The sequence below is a fragment of the Stegostoma tigrinum genome, chromosome 25, assembly GCF_030684315.1.
Source record: "Stegostoma tigrinum isolate sSteTig4 chromosome 25, sSteTig4.hap1, whole genome shotgun sequence".
Classification (NCBI taxonomy): domain Eukaryota; kingdom Metazoa; phylum Chordata; class Chondrichthyes; order Orectolobiformes; family Stegostomatidae; genus Stegostoma; species Stegostoma tigrinum.
In genome coordinates, this window is record NC_081378.1 from 12,040,318 (window position 1) to 12,060,582 (window position 20,265).

The 20,265-nt window shown below is 42.0% G+C and overlaps 1 protein-coding gene across 3 annotated transcripts in view; it reads right to left on the minus strand.

Annotated features, from left to right (window-relative positions):
- LOC125463075 (uncharacterized) overlaps positions 1-20,265 on the minus strand; it is an 87,386-nt gene that overhangs the window by 47,155 nt on the left and 19,966 nt on the right. The gene's annotated exons all lie outside the window — the stretch shown is intronic.

Here is a 20,265-nt window from a genome sequence, read left to right on the forward strand (position 1 = left end):
TGAACATAGCAGAAACTCAGCAAAATGGTGTGTGGAAACTGAATTGCTTCAGAACAATGGTCACAATTTTAGGATACATAGAATATAGAACAGTACAGCACAGGAACAGGCCCTTTGGCCCAGCACGTCTGTGCCAGCGATACTTTCAACTAATCCCATCACATGATCAGCTATTTCAGGCTGAGGTAAGGTGGAATTTCTTCACTTAAAAGGGTGGTGAACCTATGGAATTGTCTACCATGGAAGGCTGTGGAGGCAAAGTCACTGAATACATTCGATAGAGAAACAGGTAGATTTCTAGAGGCAAAGGTGTCATGGGATGTGTGTACAGCACAGGAGCATGGTGCTGAGACAACGGATCAGCTATTATCATGTTGAATGGCTGTTTCTTTCTTCTATTTTCTATGTTCCTATGTTAATGTCCTGCTCATTCTATAAATGTGAATGACTGCATTTTCATATTGTAAACCCAGCCTCAGTTTGAGCAATACAGCACCTGAGAAAACCAATGGCAGACCAGAAACCTCCAAAGAGCAGGGAATATAGAATTGGCTCTGATGAAAACCCTGTGACATGAAGCTATAGTAGGTACAAACTTGTGTGGTGGAAATAAATGCCAACATTGGGGGTTTTAACTTATTTTCCCTCTAGCTGTAGCTCTGCCTCTGCACCAGTAATTTGTAGGTTGAAGTCCAACTCCAAAACTGGAGCACAAAACTCAAGCAGATAACTCAGGTGTAGCAGTGAGGTAGTGCTGCTCTGTTGAAAATGCCCTCTTTCAAATAAAATGTTGAACAAAGGACTTATCTGCTTTAGATCCCTCAGTACCAATTTAAAGAAGAGGAGGGGAATTATTCCTGGTGTCCAAACTCTCATTTATTCCTCAATCACCACCAGACTATTCAGTCAGTATCACAATGCTGTTTGAGGGAGTGGGCTTTGTGTGTCCATTAGCTGCTACATTTCCCACATTGCAATGGCGATCCCACTTCAAAATGTCATTGGTAAAGCACACAAGGTCATGAAAGGTATTGTATATACCAAAGGCTTACATTTTCTAATAACTGGACCAGGAGTATACCCTGTCATTCAAATGGTTTACTTGTATCTAAACTTCAATTTTCCCACCATTGGTCCATATCACATTGATATCCTTACTGACCAAAAATCTTAGCTTTGAATACTCAGTTATGCCAAACACCCTCAATTCCTGGTTTCTACTGTCTTTGATGGCAGTATTGGAGTTGCTTATTGGGTTAATTTCTGGGACATGCTCTGCATCAGTGCTTGAAAAGGCAAATGAATTAACCCACAACATTGCTTAGCAGAATCCCCTTTCTTACTCTTAAAAGCTTATGGATCAGTAATATTTTGTCAATGTTCCATGGCCAGCTTCCATGGGAGGTCAGTTTCTGGTGACCCTGTGCTTCCAGACCACTCCCTTGGTTGTTGATTTTTTTTTACAAGGTTGATGATTTTGGATGCTCCTATGACTGGTATAACCTTGCTATGATTTCTGGCTTCTTGCGACGACACTTTGAGCTCCCTACGATCATTGTGCCAGATCTGGCCCCGTGAACACGACTTTTAAACAGAATCTGTACACTGCAAGAAGCCACTAACTTTGCTGCTGATAATTTTTCATGTTGCCATCAAACTCTGGTTCTGCATCCCAGTTGTATTTAAAATTACCTCATTAAACACCATTATGATTCAAGTGTGTTTGTCATCTGATACATCATACGTCATTACTGTATGAAAGTTGGATCTTTGCATGTGACACAAGTTACAACTGCATATCACAACTCTGCTGCTGGTACAGTTTGGATCCTGACACACAGTGCATTTGAAGCAAAAATCATCCCATTTTCGTGAACAATGCACTACCTTTCAAAACAATAGGTGTTTCTGTCCTGGACAGGATGACAATCCATAATTTCTGATTTACAGTCACGAGTACAGGCAACGTACAGGAACCACCCTCTGTGCTGGTCAATTTTTATATTTGTTGTACGGTGTTATATCCACATCCATGAGTCTGGGTTCAAACAGACTAATTGAAGAGAAAGCAAAGTCAAGAACTGTTTTCAGGCTCGGGTTTCTGTGTAATACTGTTTATTACATATTGGGATGAAACATGGTAATCAAAAATATACCAGGTTCCAACCATACTTGACCTTATTGAAAAAATATTCCATAAACTCTATTTCCTGGTGCTGGTTGGTCCACTCCACATGCTTCTCCCCTTCTTTCTTAGCTCTGCCCACCCTGTGCTATTTATGCCCAGTGAGCAGCTGAGTGGCACCATAACAGTGTTGCCTGCACTTGCACAACACTTGACAACTTTGCGTTTTCTTCCAGTGAATATCCATTATGAACGTCTTCCTGTATTTTCTGATACTGTCCACTTCAGGTTTGAATGGTGTCTGGAGAGGAGCCAGAGAGAACAATCAGCTGTTTTAAATATAGATTAAAGCTCCCTGTATACCTCTTACAGCTGGCACTTTATTCTGCAGTCACTCATCAACTAGCCTTAAGTTGCCGACCCAGCTGAGCAGCACTCTCTATGAAAATCTTTGAAAAAGATGCTTTATATTCATTCAGCACCTACACAAAATCAGGATGTCTCATATACTCCACATTCTAAAGACAAAATAGAAAACCTTTCAGGGCAGGACTTGGACAGTGGGATTGCTCACATGTCATCTAAAATGCCAGACCCCACAATGTTTTCATCACCAGGCGCTAGCTGGAGGTGGAAATTCTGCCCTTCACTAAGGAGGACATCTTCTTGAGAAAGCTGCAGGCCCCTCTGACTTGTCAGCCAAGGAGTACAGATTTGGAGTCAGGATAGAATGAGGTCCGGGCGATTGAGGAGAGGGGCACTGGGCCAGGAAAGAGAGATGTTCCCTGGGCAAAAAGTGCCAGTGTTGAAAATGTCTACCCATCTCTTCCCCACCTTACGACCCACCAAGCTTTCCTTTGTCTGAGAATTCCTCCAACTGGCTTCAAAATTGCAGCCCTTGTCTCACCCACCCCATTCCCCAAAAAGTTGCAGACAGTTCAGGGTCATGTGTTGGGAATGCCATCCAGGGATTTCATGTGTTTTCCTCTGGCCAACGTGTTCAAAAGTGTAGGAGGACACGCCAGGAGCAGCACTGAGCAGACCTAAAGATGAGGTGTTAACCTGGTGAAGTTACAAAACAGGGCTACTTGGCTGTCATACACTGTAAGTGAGTGATAGACAGAGCTAAGTTATCCTACAAACAACAAATAGGATCTAAGTTCTGCAGTTCTGTGAATGATGGTGGACATTAAACAACTCGCTAGAGGAGAAGACTCCATAAATATTCCCATCCTCAGTGATGGGAGAGTCCAGCACAACAATGCAAAAGATAGGGTGAAGCATTCACAACAAACATAAGACAAAGAGCATCATAGGACAGCATCAGTGACTGACTTGCTCCAGTATCTTTCAATCTCCTTTTTGGTTTACTTTATTGATTTTAGGCAGAAGGAAATAACTCCACTCTTGTGATAAAGCACACAGAACCTGCAGTAGTCAGATTCTCTTTGTCCCTGTTTTAAAAAAGTTTAAAACATAACTGTCCTGAGCTAGCTGTTCTTAGCACATTACATGGAACCATATGTTTTGTACTACTGCTAGAGCTCTACACTCACTTCCTTTCCTGATGTCCTCTTTTTGAAAGGTTGCTTAGCTACTCCCACTCTGGTAGTTGATCTTCTATTCATCTTTCAGCAGTTGACTTTGGTATGTTTAATTTTTTAACAATACAGGGATGTTATTTTCTTTACACTGTTTCCTGATCTAATCTTTCTCCTTTATTATTTTGATATCCTACAGAACATTCTCTGTAACTGCTACATTTTACATCCAAATATTTTTAATGTTTCCACATATCTATGTGATCATTTCCCTACGTATAATTGCCTATGAGATATCATAGCTCTCTGCCAGGATCACTTTTTCTGATTTTTGAATACTTGACATTCTAAATAGGTTTCTCACATTTGCAGGAATGCTATTATTGAATTCTTCCTCGGTAATAATTTCCATTAGATTCTCAATCTTTTCTCGAGTTTTTGTGATCTGAACCATCAATCTCACAGCATGACTTATCCCCTCGCAAATTAGTCATCTGTCTTATTAGCATTGCAGAGAAGAAGCCTAAGTTTTACTTGATAAGTTTTAGACATGTGTTCGTAATGGTGAGGCAATGGCCTAGTGGTATTATCAAATGAACTGTTAATGCAAAAACCCAGGTAATGTTCTGGGGACCTGGGCTTGAATCCTGCCTTGTAGATAGCGGAATTTGAATTCAATGAAAATCTGGAATTAAGTATCTAATGATGACAACGAAACTGTTGTTGATCCTCGGGGCAAAACACCCATCTGATTCACTAATGTTCTTAAAGGACAAAGAGGGTTGCCTCTTTGAAAGTTTGCTGTTCTGAACATTGTTTTTCTGATGAACTGGCAGATAGCCACACATGTATTTGACAACACACACTATAACATGAAGATCCACAACTGTCTCAACTATTTCATCCATTAAACTACCACCTCAAATGAGGTAAAATACACTTTCATTCCATCTTCATTAAATGTAGGCACTAAACACAGATTCTTAATTAAATCAAATCCTTCAGTGGAAGGAGAATCCTCATCCTAGCTCCCATCCCTTCTTTCTTTATTCTAAACTTTTCTTTGGCCAACTCATGGTGTCTACATTTCTCATCTCTTTAGAATTTAAATTTTCTAAAAATTCCATCTCTTTTCCATTCGTCTCTGCTATTCTTTCTCCCCAATTTCCATTATCTTCCAGTTTTTTGTTTTCTTAATTTCCATCTTCCTCTTTTTTTCTCGCTTTCCATTTCAAGTTTTCTTAACTCTACGGCCTTAGTCTCACTTACTGTCTGTCCTCCAATTCAAGTCTCTTCATTTCTAGCTGTATCCCAGCTAATTTCAGTTCTGACATCCCAATATCAGCTTTCCTTTCTTCCAACCATGAATGCTGGATAGTCACTTAAAACATCTTATTCTCGTGAGATCCTACTTTGAAATCAATTTATTTGCTCTCTCAGTTTAGCTTCAGTGAAAGATTCCGAACAATGCAGTCATAACTGCTACTTACTGAAATCGCAGGATAGGCCATGCTAAATTGCCCATTGTATCTTGGGTGGAAAATATAGGGATGGTGTAAGGGGGTGAGTCTGGGTGGGATGCTCCTCAGAGGGTCAGTGTGGATTCAATGAGCAGAAGGGCCTGCTTCCACACTATAGGGATTCTATGGTATCTCAGCAACATTCCAAGTAATCTTCAAATTCCGTCCAACAAAACGGTTGCATTATGGTGAAGTTTATGCCCAAAATATATAGCTGCTGTTTTCAGGAAAGCAAGACACAGCTCCCCCTTAAATCAAGTGAATTTCAAACTTCCACCGACAGGCCCCAATTTTTATGAGAACAAAATGTGAGGCTGGATGAACACAGCAGGCCAAGCAGCATCTCAGGAGCACCCCAATTTTTATGATCCCAGTTGATGTAATTACTGGATAAATCAAATACCAGACAGAAATCCGGCTTTATAGATCTTTCTTTCATTTTAAAGAGGTAATCTCTCACTAAAACACAATCAATGTTCCAGATTTGGTTTAAACAAACAGAATAGAAGTTTATTATGCACAAAAAATGAATGTGAAATAGAAATACACAGTAAAAATATAATCCCATTTATCCCAAAATCACCTCCTTTAATTCACATAAAAGAACATTCCCCTCTCTATCACACCTATTGGGCTTAATATAACTGCGGCTTAAATTTCTAATTTTGAGAATCTGGTATTTCTGCCTGTAACCCTTATATAACTGAACTTAAGCATTTTTGGCTTCAAATAACCCATTGGGTTCTTAACCAAACGCTTCTGCTCTGGAACTTCTGTTTAACTCCTTGCACTGAGGTAACCTCATTTTAAAAATTGCAATTATCTCCTCCGTTTTTCAGGAGCAACTTCTTGACACTTCCAGATTCAAACAAGAACTGTGGTGAACAGTCCAAACTGAAACTAAAGAAATTTTCTTTCCTCAAGCTATGCTTAAACAAAAGAAGAAACAATCCTCGACCTTCAAAACTGGAGCCTAACTCATAACAGTCTATTTTGCTCACTGGTAAAATTCCCCAATGTCAAAAAATCCATGACTCTTCAGGAAGTCTTTGTTCACGCCTTTTTTAAAATAAACCACCATGGCTACAGAAACAATTATAATTAATCATAAAAACTCCCTCAGACACAAAGAATATCCTTTCGGCACAAATTTAAATTGAAAAATTCAATCTCAGTGTTAAATTATATTAAAATATATAGAAATCGCAGACCTTACATCTCATGAAGGAGTGCAAAGAAGTACCAATCTCTCAAGAAGTTAAGAATTGCTAAAAACTACACCTGAGAAAATGTGATAATGGGAACTGCAGATGCTGGAGAATCCAAGATAACAAAGTATGAAGCTGGATGAATGCAGCAGGCCAAGCAGCATCTCAGGAGCTCCTGAGATGCTGCTTGGCCTGCTGTGTTCATCCAGCTTCACACTTTGTTACCTGAGAAAATGTGTTTTTTTTTTCTGAATGAGACTGCTTTTCTGATTAGAGTGCAGTCTTTCATGCAGAACTTTGTGTGATAGAACTTCATTTTATCTCCTGTATGCCCAGGTATATGGGGATAATAGCAGCTTTATATGGTTGGTGAAGGGGGAAAAGGTTGATGTAGGCCAGTCAGCACAAAGTTGGCATGGGGGTAAGAGGGGTTGTGTGGGAATGGGTTGGCATGCCTGAGGCACGGGAAGTGTGTATTAATGGAGGTGTTAAGGGTGAGGGCTACAGGAATGTTTTGTGTGTTATTGTTTTATTTTAAGTTTTGGACACAGTACTAGGGTCCAATGGGCAGGATTTTTGCCCAGTACACCTCAGGAACTGGCAGCATCTCGGCTCTTTGCGGGTGCGTGATATGATTTCCAATCCAATCCCAAACCCCACTCCCCCAACAGCTGAAAATGGAAAGTGCTGGTGGCCTTTTCCTAAAGGTTGGCATCCAGGAGTTGGGATTTCTCCAGTTTGCATGCACCCACTCCAAAGACAAGAAAAATACAGTTTTAATCTCTGCATCTCAATGCACCACCATGAAATCAAGATTTCACATCTCAACTAATTCATTCATCTGCACATCGTGTTTCCTGCCCTTCTAGGCTCCTTAAATTCCATCTCCTCCAATAGTGTTGACACTCCCAGCTCTTGGCTACTCACATAGCTACTTTCTGTAGCCATGGTGATTTATTTTAAAACAGCGTAGAGAAAGACTTGAGGAGTCATGGATTTTTGACAACAGTGGGGAATTTTACCAGTGAACAAAATGCACAGTACTAAGAGTTCATACATTAAGCAGAATGAGCAACAGCAAAAATAGTCTAGTCAACAGAACAAGAGCGGAGAGTTTACTCCACAGAACAAGTGCAGATGGAGTCCATTCAACAACAGATATTCAATATCAGGAGTGCAGAGAGACTCGTTCAACAGAATAGGAGTAAGGAGAACACATTAATCAGACGGAGAATTCATAAACAGGTTGCTGGGCTGGATTTAGGATTGAGCTGGAACTAGGAACTAGAATGGGGTTGAAGCTGAGGCTGAGTCTGCAATGATAAAATCAAAATGATGACACAGGGACACAAAAGGGATTGAAGGGTAGGTATTTTTGTTCACCTATCTTTGGAAATGAAAGAAGTTGGAATATTGTACTTGTGTTGGCAAAGGTTCTTACTATAACATTTAGTGGGTAAAAGGGTGCTAGTTATAAACCATTTATGTAAAAGTAGTAAACTAACAAATAGAAAGGATGGCAGGGCAGGTAATGTGTTGTGACCACAGTGTGTGTGTGTGTGTTTCTGGATACCAGGAAAACAGTTTTATCTTTAAATACTTTGCTTCTTCCTATCAGAGTTTTGGCCACAGATGGTCAGCGATTCCTTACCTCCATACTTCTGCAGGACATGTTGAACACATTTGGCAGCATGATCACTTACTCCTTCTTTCGAGGCAAACTCAGCCCCAGAACCTCTGCAGAAAACCACATTTCAATTTGTAAAAGTACTATTCCTTAATGATTCGTGAAGTTTTTTTTATTTCTTAAACTCCAACTGCTACCAATAAATTTCATGTTATAACCGAACAAGGGTGATCTGGCTTAAATGTCTCAAATGCCTGTAGTCACAGCAGGAGTACCAGCCCAGGAGCAAGTTCTCTGTGCTGTCTCCTTGGCAACCACAACTAGCAGTAGCCAGAGGGATACTGCATCAGAGGCATGCTGGTTATGATACAGAGACTTTCCTTCCACTAACTGGGGAATCTAGACCAAGGCCAAGAGGCCAAACATTTAGGACTGAGATGAGGAGCACTTCCTTCGCTTAAAGAGACAGTGAATCTTTGAAAATCTCTAGCCCAGAGGGCTGTGGATACACTAATATTGAAACAGGTAGATTTTTGGTATCTTGGTGAATGAATGGATAAAGGAAGTGGATGAGAAGGAGAAGTTGAAACCGAAGATTATTGCGTTGAATGGGAAAGCAAGCATGATGGGCCGAATGGTATCTAGCTCTTAATTTGTACGTTCTGACATCATTGAACTGGACTGATAGAAATTAAAATCTCACCGAAAGGATTTTTAAAAATTCAATTGATTAATTGTTTGGAATAATAACTAATATCAATAATATTGTCCATGAAATTAAAAGATTGCTGTAAAAATCAAGTGTGGTTCACCAATATCCTTAGGGAAAGAAATATGTCATCCTTACAAGGTAATGGCTTTATATGTGCCTCCAGACTCATAGCAATGTGGTTGATTCTGATATGACTAGGGTACTGTGCTGCAAATCAGGCCCCACTGTTCCCAGAGTTATCAGAAGGATGAAAATTTGATTAAACCACTAAATTGACTAATTTTATCCAATTGCCTAATTCAGGATGAACCAATATGCACACCAGGGTTGTGCCATTAACTAGAGAATCGTTATTACTGTGATCGGTATTAACTGACAGAAAAAATGGGCACATTAGCAATTCAACCTATAACTCCATTACCTCCGTCTTAAAAAAAGTTCATACAAATACAATCAGAGGCACAAGGAATTAAAACCGCACAAATGTTGAGATAAAAACAGAAATTATTGGGAAAATTTCAGCCAGTCTGGGACCATCTGTGTGGAGAAAGTAAAGTTTATGTTGAGTCCGGTGATTCTTTGTCTGTTCTGAAGAGGACTCACTGGGCTTGAAATATTGACTCTGCATTCTCCCTGTGGATGCTGCCAGGCAATTTCTGTTTGTTGTTTCAGATCTCAAGCTGATGCAATTCTTAGTTTTATACAAATACCATCGGTGTGAAAAGAAATGGAGAGTCAGCGAAGCACAATTTTGACACCAGTCGGAATCATAAATGTTCCATCCCCACCCTTGTCTGCCTTCTGGAGAGACCACTCTCTCCGTGACTCCCTTGTTTGCTCCACACTCACCTCCAACCCCACCACACCCAGCACCTTCCCCTGCAACCGCAGGAAATGCTACACTTGCCCCCACACCTCCACCCTCGCCCCATCCCAGGCCCAAAGATGATTTTCCATATTAAGCAGATGTTCATCTGCACATCTGCCAATGTGATATACTGTATCCATTGTACCCGCTGTGGCTTCGTCTACTTTGGGGAAACCAAACGGAGGCTTGGGGACCACTTTGCAGAACACCTCCATTCGGTTCGCAATAAACAACTGCACCTCCCAGTCGCAAACCATTTCAACTCCCCCTCCCATTCCTCAGACATGTCCATCATGGGCCTCCTACAGTGCCACAATGATGCCATCCGAAGGTTGCAGGAACAGCAACTCATAATCCGCTTGGGAACCCTGCAGCCCAATGGTATCAATGTGGACTTCACCAGTTTCAAAATCTCCCCTTCCCCCACTGCATCTCAAAACCAGCCCAGCTTGTCCCCGCCTCCCTAACCTGTTCTTCCTCTCACCTATCCTCTCCTCCCACCTCAAGCCGCATCTCCATTTCCTACCTACTAACCTCATCCCGCCTCCTTGACCTATCCCCTCCCTACCTCCCCACCTATACTCTCCTCTCCACCTATCTTCTCTCCATCTTCGGTCCGCCTCCCCCTCTCTCCCTATTTATTCCAGTTTCCTCTCCCCATCCCCCTCTCTGATGAAGGGTCTAGGCCCGAAACGTCGGCTTTTGTGCTCCTGAGATGCTGCTTGGCCTGCTGTGTTCATCCAGCTTCACACTTTGTTATCTAGGATCACAAATGTTGGTGACTATTATTATTTTGTTTCCTTTTGACTCCTTTGTGTCCTTTCCAAAGACATAAGGTTGTGAATACACTGATTCCCAGCCTTACATTCACTGAGTGAGGATTTGTTCCTTTGGTGCCTCAAAGATGGATTTTCCCCCTTTTATTTTAAACAGTGACTTTTCAGATTGAACACTACATATAGAAAGGGGAAGGAGAGAAGCTAGATCATGGGGATTTTCTCTTTTTTAAACTTGGAGAAGGGGCTGGGAGAGAGAGTGGGCAGAGAGAGTGCGCAGAGAGAGAGAGTGCGCGAGAGAGAGAGTGCGCGAGAGAGAGAGTGCGCGAGAGAGAGAGTGCGCGAGAGAGAGAGTGCGCGAGAGAGAGAGTGCGCGAGAGCCTTTCTCTTTGAAGGCTAGAGGTCTGGGTTAGACTGTCCCTATCCAAGGAGTACAGAAATGCAGAACTGGGAGGGCAAAAGTATGGATTAAATGAGAGATAAAGAAAAATAAACATAAATACTTATTTAAATTATTTCCTTTTAAACATCATTGATGCTTAAAATCTGAAAGAATGAGACTTCTCAATTTGGTAGTCTGAACAGTTGGTGATGGACATGTTGTTTGAATGGAGTTAAGATTATCATGCTCACAACACCAGAATGGACAAGCCTGATCTTTGAGAGGTGGGTGGGTATATAGCAGGTAAGTGGCACTGTTTGGAGAAATTGCTGGCTTGCCTTAGCCATGTGACCTGTACCTCTGCTGTTACAATATTCGATACAATCTTTATTTCTTTCATTTGGCATCTGATTCTCCTGTCGTTGTGAGAATCTGCACAGTTGCAGCTGCTTCACTCCAACCAATCAACCAGTGAAATAAAGACTGACCATTGCTTTGTAGATAACATGGCATGTCATTACAGAGAGTAAGCAAGCAGATTGAGAGGAGAGAGATAACGGGAACTGCAGATGCTGGAGAATCCGAGATAACAAAGTGTAGAGCTGGATGAGAAGACTTTATTCTTGTTTTGTGTATTTTCCAGCTATCTATTTTTTAACATGCATAACTTTTGTGTCAAACTGTCTGGCTCACTGTTATTTGTGAACGAGTGCATATTCAGGGTAAAAGACATTTAACTGACACATATTTTGGAGGAGGTCATCACGGAGCTCAGTCTCCCAAATTCCACATCCTCCTACATACATACAGGGCCATTCTTAGAATCATAGAATCCCTACAGTGTGGAAGGAGGTCATTCTGCCCACACTGATCCTTTGAAGAGCAGTCTATCTTGACCCACTCCCAGTACCCTATCCTTGTAACCCTCCATTTCCCGTGGCTAACCCGCCCAGCCTGCATATCCCTCGATGCTATGGGCAATTTAGCAATGCCGATCTACCCGACCTGTGCATCTTTAGGCTTGTCTGATTTACTTGTTAATAATGGTCAATGTCATTAATATGGCCAACACTTGAGCTGCAAAATCTAGCCAAAGTCTCTGCATGAATTTAATGAAAGGAAACCAATAGCCTATCCAACTGTAGTGGCCATTCATATCAGGTGAACCCAGGCCTACCTTTACCCAATTATGTTATTTTAACAATGCAGTTCTAGAAAAGGGTCAGTACATAACATTCAGGTGAAGTAAACAACCTTAAGCTGCTGAGGTTAGTTATTGCACTGGACTTTTATAACTCAATTCCAAACTGAATGTGGGTTCTTTCTGTCCTGTGAGATTCAGCTCCATCCTCCCCTATACAGGTGATCTACAAGGGGACTCCCTACACTAAAAACATTTCATGTTACTTTTGAAAGTATTCAAATATAGGTAACAAAATTATGAAAAATTCTTATCAGCTTGCACTCTCTTAGCTTCGCCGGTGCTCCTAAACTTACTTTTTATTAATGCAGGAGTTCCACAAGTCTCTGAAGTACACATTTGGCCCCAACATTCTGCCCAGGAATTTTACCTTAATTCCCAAGTTCTTGGGAACCGTGCACAACAGTAACTTGAGAAGGTATTGCCGCTTTCTGACTTCTTTTTCCGCGCAAGGTGTCTTATTGGCACACCAGTCCTAGTCAGATGTGTTGCAGAGATCACATGATGGTTTAGTGAGCAGCCTCTGTTCCTCTATTATCACGACAATGATGCATAATGATGGAACACAGCGTGCATTCTGAAAACTACCAACATTCCAACACCGAGAGGAGATTCCATCTTCCTTTCGCATTTCATACAGGGAGAAGGCAGTAACTCATTACACATGGTCTGGCTCTGTGACGGAGCTGTCCCATTTGTCCACTACTCAGCTTTTGACCCACAGTCCCTTCTTCACACGTTCATCTGGGAACATCTAACTCTTTGTACTAACTCCTAAATCCCCCATCTTATTTTGTGCAATGGTGCATACTTGCATTGTACCTTTTCTTTACCCCCTAACCCCAATTGTCATTTAACCAATGCTTTGAAGATGCTGTTCCACCTGACATAGTTCAGGATTGGTGAAGGGTTCTGTCTGAAACATTAACATTTAATCCGGATTTTAAACCCACACTAGCCTACAAGTAAAAGGGAACACTTGCCTCAATTACCTAAGCCCTGCTGATTCTTACCACATCAACTAGCATCCACCACTCATTCCCTCAAAGAAAGAGGGCTTTCCAAATGCAATATTATAAAATTAGATAGTACTATAAAATTACATAATATTGTAAAAGAGACACAGCTGGTATAGTTTGTCAATATTAGTGAGGAGACACAAAGACTGTGGGCCTAGGAATTCCAAATGATGGATAGGGATTTTGGCCACTCCATCTTCTGTTGATCTTGTGCCTTCAGTAATTGGCATGTGGGAGATAACCTTGTCCAGGAGATACTCCAGTCCGAGATTACAGGCCTGTTTTGTTCAGGCAATTGGGGAATGGGAACCTGCAAGTGGAAGTTGAAGGTGTGGTATGCACATCCTCCCTTTTTAAAAAGAGTTCATCGCCAAGGGCTCCATATGATATGTGAAATCTACCTTATGACTCTTGCCCATCAGTTAGTTCACTTTGTGTTTGCAAGCTGTTTGCTAGAATGTCTGCTTCGTAACTTAAGACATTTTACCATTTTTTAAAAAATTAGCCCACAGAATCAATGAATTCCTGACAAGGGACTGATGCTTAGATAATTATCACGAAGGTGATAAAAGGAGATGTTGAATTTCTGCATTACAAATTTTGATGCTACTCCTGGAGCTTATTGGAAGGCATTGTTCAGAACATCCCCTTTGTCTACATTCCGTCCAAACCACATGAGATCCAAACTCTAACACTGCCTGAAAGTTTGCACCCGCCAGACATTTCTTGGTTGTCCAAATGACAGCTTCTGTTGTTTAATCTAATCCACACCTTTCCTGATTTTAAAAGCTGTTGGTCAGTCTCGAAGGAAGGGGCTGAAATTTTTGAAGAGAGAGCAAGTTTACAAATGCCGGAATCGAGATTTACTGACTCTTACGCACAAGGAGCAACTGTGTTCTTCTTTAATGGTAATTACCTAGGCAGAGTTGCATCGAGTAGGAATTGACTTAAGGGAGTTAGAAGAAGATATAAACCCTGAGGATAAAGTGGAACATGTACTATAGACGAAGGTAATTAATAGTTATAGAATTATTAGGTTGGGAATGAAGGGTCTAGGCCTGAAATGTCAGTTTTGCTCCTAAGATACTGCTTGGCCTGCTGTGTTCATCCAGTTCCACACTTTGTTACCTGGGAATGTATATACAGCTGGTTTGGGCATATTTGATAGACAGTTCTTACTGTTTAAACAATGACTGTGCATGCATTGAGTGCTTTGTGAAACTGGGTATGAGCTTCTAAAGGCACAATTTCTTATTTTGTGGCAGCGGATCCTTCCAAGTGTCACATGCACATCAATATGATTCAAGGGGAGGCAATGGTCCAGTGGTATTATTGCTAGACTGCTAATCCAGAGACTCAGGTAATGCCCTCAGACACCGGTTCAAATCGTACCATGGCAGACAGTGAGATTTGAATTGATTGTGAATCTGCTGGTGATTACTGGAGGGGAAAATGGTTCCCTAGGGGAAAGCAAACTGCCATCCTTCCTTAGTCTAGCCTACATGTGATGCTAGACTCTCAGAAATACGGTTGACTCTTACCTGCCCTTTAGCCAATAAGTGCAACCAGTGACGCCCTCATCCTGTGAATAAAGTACAAGACGACTAGTTTCAGACCTCAAGCTAACAGCTTTCTCCTCGCTAAGAAATGCCAATTACTTGATTGTACTGCCATCTGCTGGATTAATCCTGAACTTTCTCAACATGAGGCAGCCATTCAGTGAAATCATTTGTTGATGTGTGATTTAACCTCACCACTCCATTTTCTTCTGTATCCCTCAATATCTTCGACTAACAAAAATCTACTAGCCTCAGATATAAAAATAACTATTGATCCAATATTGGTTGCTGATTGTGGAAGAGATTTCCAAGCAAATGCACTGTGCATGTAGGAATGTTTCTGAATTTCACTACTCAATGTTCTGGTTCTATTTTTAAACAATGCCCCATCTTCCAAGACTCGATCCACCAGCAGAACTAGCTTCCCTCTGTCTGTTCCTTCTGTCAAAATAACACAAGTTATTTAGCTTAATCTAATTTAAATTTCTGATAATTCTGCTGGCTGTCCAGTTAGTCCAGTCGTACTAGAGATAACAGGCCAAGCAGCATCAGAGAAGCAGGAAAGCTGACATTTCAAGTCTGAACCCTTCCTCAGAAAGTGTCAGCTTGTGTTGCATTCAAACACTTGCTTTGTCCAGTCTAAAAATGCTTCATGTAAAGAACATACATGAGGTGTCTGTCTAGAACCAGAGGACAATAGTCCCAAAGTAAGGGTGAGGTGGTTTAGAACTGAAACTCTGATCTCTTCAGTCAGAGGATGGTGAATCTTTGGAAATCTCTCCCCTTGTGGGCTAAGGAAGCTAAAATTGGACCTCAGCCCAATCCTCATGTCCTGTTTACTTTGTTTCCCTTTAATTTGGTTTAATCTCATTTTGTCCACCATCTAGTAACTGTTCCTATTTTTCAAGCAACTACACATTTAATGTTCTGATGAATTTATGGACTGTTTTTCAGCAACAGCTGACTGGGTGATGGTACTGAAACATAGGAGCAGGAGTAGGTCAATTATCCCATTGGACCTTTTACACCATTAAAATAGATCCCGTCTGATTTACTACATCTTTAACAATTTCCCCCATGATCACCATGTTATTTGCCGTCTTTGATATCAAGAAATCTGGATCTCTGTCTTGAACATACTCAACATTTCAGGTGTAAAATGTAGAATTCCCTTCCGAATTACAATTGGAGCTTACCAGAACCCCGTGGTCTGCAGCGGTTCAAGCAGAAAGTTCACCATCGCTTTCTCAAAGGCGATTTGGCATGGGCAAGAAAAATACGAGCTTAGCCAATGACATTTATCAAGTGAAAGAATAAAAGTTTGTAAAAGATATTCTCTGGTAAAGACATTTTCAGCAGTGTATATTAATCTCTGCCTGGTAAGAGTGGTGGGAGGTGGATGGATGAAGATGAAGTGATTAATACCATTTTACTGAATATATCTGCCCAGAAGCTACTTGCTTTCATGTCATACTTTCAACATCAGGATGTCTCAATGGGCTTTGTAACCAGTTAACTAAGCTATGTAGGAAGCAGCTCAGCCGATTATTGTATAGCGAGGCTGACGAAGAGCAATGGGATCAATGACCAAGATAACCCTCTGGGATAGAACTTTGAGATGGAGGAGGAATAGGGCTCTTGAGCCCAGGGTTTATCCACTCCATCCACTTATATTTTTTTCTCTCCCCCCCCACCCCCCACCTTCATTTACTTTTCGGACTTTTTACTTACGCCCAGGAAGAGCTTTGTCATGGAGATGGCATCGGTGTAGCAGGTGAGCCCAGTGCAGACTCATGAAGGACACTTTGGAGGGGAGTTTTGGTGCCTGGGGGGGCTTCTGCATCCAGCACAGATTCATGGAGGTGCTGGCAGAGGCGTTTCTGGCCCGAAGTGGGACCCAGCAGCATCGGTGGCAGGTGTTACGACATGGCCCATTGAAGACCGGTGGTGGTGGCAGCAGGGAAGGTGAGATGGTATTGGAGTGTCGCGACATGTTCTGGCGGCACGGCAAGGGAACTTGTGGCTGGCCACTGCAGGGGCTATGCCTGAGCGCTTAACAAGGAGCACTGTAAAGGTGAACTTTGATTCTTTATTCATCTACCTTTACATTCTAGGTTTTGTTTTTCTATGTCTTAAAATGGTGCTAGAGTGGCAATACTGTAGAACACGGCTCACTGTACTTTGATTTATTTACTGTCATGTGTATTTTGTTATAATCAAATAGGAGCTGGTTTGGGCATCAGGTTTGGTTTCCTTTACTTTAAGGAACATAGTTATAGTCAGAGATATACCGCACAGAAACAGACCCTTCAGTCCAACTTGTCCATGCTGATCAGATATCATTTACAAATCTAGTCCCATGTGCCAACATTTGGCCAATATCTCTCTAAATCCTTTAGAACATCTCCAACTTTTCCTTAGGTGTGAGGGCAGAGAGACAGGAAGGGTCACTTGACCCAAAACATTAACTCTGGTTTCTCTCCATTCCTGGTCAGCTTTTCCAGCAATTTCTGTTTTTGTTCGAGAGGAGAGGGTCTTGTTTTGGCATCGCATTTGGAACACAGCAGTTTGGTTAATGCAACCTTCTCCTCAAACTTGATTTCCATTCTTGAGGTTGGTAATGGGAAAAATACATACCTTCACCTTTTCCCCCCCTTACAGCAAACCAATGGCACTGTATGCTTACTGTTTCTTGAGCAGGGTGGGGGTAGGTGTTTCCTTTATTCGTTCATGGGGTGAGGGCATCGCTGACCAGGCAGCATTTATTGCCCAGAGGGCAGTTAAGAGTCAAGCACATTGCTGTGGCATCACATATAGGCCAGACCAGGTAAGGATGGCAGTTTCCTTCCCTAAAGGAAACTAATGAACCAGATGGGTTTTACCTGACAATTCCCAATGGTCATCATTAGATTCTTAATGCCAGATATTTATTGAATTCAAATTCCACCATCTGCTGTGGCAGGATTTGAACCCTGCAACACTATCTGGGTCTCTGAGCTAACAGTCCGGTGACAACACCACTAGGCCCCTGCCTTCCCATTTAGGGAGGGGGAGGGGGAGGTGAGGGTAGGCAGTCAGGGCAGCCAAACTGCAAGAAAGTTTAGAGGCTGTTGCGTGCCAATGCACACTGCTTGAAGTCCCACCTTGATGCCATGTCACGTTTCTCCAGTTGGAAAGATAATAACTTGGAGACACCCCATCAGGATCGTGTGCGTGGCTGTCTGATTCTCCGGAGAAAGACTGTAGTATATTGGGTGGAGCTCAATGCAACTTCAACATTAACACTTTCAGAACTACTGCCTTCTGTAATAAGATGTCCTCTTGAAACCTTCGACGTTACTCACTCCACCACTGCCTGAAACAAATGCGCTCTTCAATTTTAGGTTTAATAATATTGCTGGATTGACATGTTAATTGTCCATTAATCATATCAGAGAAAAGGTAGGACTGATACTATGGCACGACCAGATGATTGTCAAAACAATACCAATCAAAGTCAACAGACAAGAGAAAGGAACTGTTTAACTGTTTGATATCATTGCCACATGTGGTAAATGTAAGTGCATAAACACCATCATTTGGCTCTGGAGACTTCTGACAGATGAGGAGTGAAAACCATACTTGTATAAATCAATGAATATTCGTAGACCAATTTCCACTATTTACAGAGGCATGATTTAGCAGGGTTTTGCTCAAACTTCCTTCCCTCAAATCCCACGTTCATTTGATACAACACCATCTGAGATTATTGATGAGGCACAATCACTAAAGCAATTAACTACAATAAGTTTTAAGAGAATTAAAATTTACTTTCTTCTTTTCCTTTCTCTTCTTCCAATTTCTGTTTTCTTTGTTTTACTTCCCTTGCTGGAATTAACTCCAATTCATGTTCCTTACATGTTGCTCTTCTGTTTCTTTTACAATCCTTAAATCCCTTGGATTAAGGAGACAGACTGTTAGCCCTGTCACCTGCTAAGATCCAACATCTTTCCCCATTGTGCTTGCGTTACTATTAACCACTTGCATCTCAAGGAGGATGCTGGGTTAAACATATTTGAGCTGAAAGGTGTAGCAAAATGTCTAGTTGACGGGATTTACCAAGATACCCTACACTGGCCACACTTAGGAAATGCATTTCCTCCATTTGTGAAGGGCAAAATGATGTTTCCAACTGCAGTAGAAGTGGCATGGCGTTGTCCTCAGTAGTGAAAATACTGCGGGCTAGTCAGTGGGATCCACTTTCAATCTCTCACGCTGTTGTATTTTTTGCTCTGTTGGCTGAATGAAGAACAGTCATTTCAAGGAAGGCTCATTATCATAGCCTCCAGAACTCACTACAACAGTCCCAAGTCCTATAAAGAGTAATCTCCATGATAAGCAAAGTTCTCTAATTCTTGTACATAAAACACCTATGTGTCTCAGCTTAACGAACTGTGACACAGAAGAGTCATGGCCCAGTTTGGTTCTGGAATCTGAAGCAGGATGTCGAATCATAAACTATACAAGTGTCACAAGACCTGTCAGCTCACTTGGACTTTCCTTCTGACTGCCAGAAGTTATAGATAGCAGTGAAGGTGGGCCAACTCCTGTTTATTTGGGATTTACTGTGCGTCACTGTAACTGATCGGTCTCAGCTTGACAAACAAAATAAGTCGCCTTGAAAGGGAGCGATCCGCAAAGGGACATGACATGACTGAAAACTGGCCGCAGTTCATAGTCACAGAGACTCATCTCTGACAGTGAAAGCTCGTACAATGCAATGGCCTCAGGTGTATTGAGCAGAGCCAAGGTGAGTAGGTGAGCCAACATGCAGATTGGCTTTGCTTTAGCTGAAGGTGGAATAGGATCTGAGGTCTCCTCTTGTTCATACATGCCTATGATTATTCAGAATAGCAAGAATGCAAAGAATAAAATCTGACACAACCAAAGGGGGCTACTCAACCTCTCTATGCAACAGCCATCCAGTTGGTGCCAGTCCCTCAGCATTTGCCCCATGACACCCCGCAAACCATTTCCCTCAGATACTTAGGCAATTTGCTTGGGAAAACCACAAATGCATCTGGCTCCATCATTCTTCTGGGCACAGCATCTCAGAACATGGCCATTCACTGTCATCTGTTTTCCATTTTTCACTCGCATAAATGCTCATATGCTGTGGGGAGGCAATGGCCTAGCGAGACTATCTCCTGTCCTGTTATTTCAGAAACCCAGGTAACATTCTGGGAACTCAGCTTCAAATCCCGCCACAGCAGAGAGTGGAACTTGAATTCAAAAAATATCTGGAATGAAGAGAGTCTAATGATGACCATATAATCCACCGTCAGGAAAAGCCCATCTGGTTCACTAATGCCCTTTAGGGAAGGAAACTGCCATCCTTACCTGGTCTGGTCTACACGTGAGATCACACCCACCGCAACGTAACTGAATCTTAACTGCCCTCTGCACAAATAGGGATGGGTAGTAAGTGTTCGGAGACAGCAAGAACCGCAGATGCTGGAGTCAGAGTCAATACAGTGTGGAGCTGGAGGAGCACAGCAGGTCACGCAGCATCAGAGGAGCAGGAGAGTCCATTTTTTGGGTTTACAGCCCTCATCAGGACTGCGGAGGGTGAAGGGAGCTGGGAAATAAATAGTGGGAGGGGAGTGGGGCTGGGGGAAGGTAGGTGGGATGGTGATATTTGGATGCGGGTATGGAGTGGTGGGGATTGATCAGGCAGATAGGTGCGAG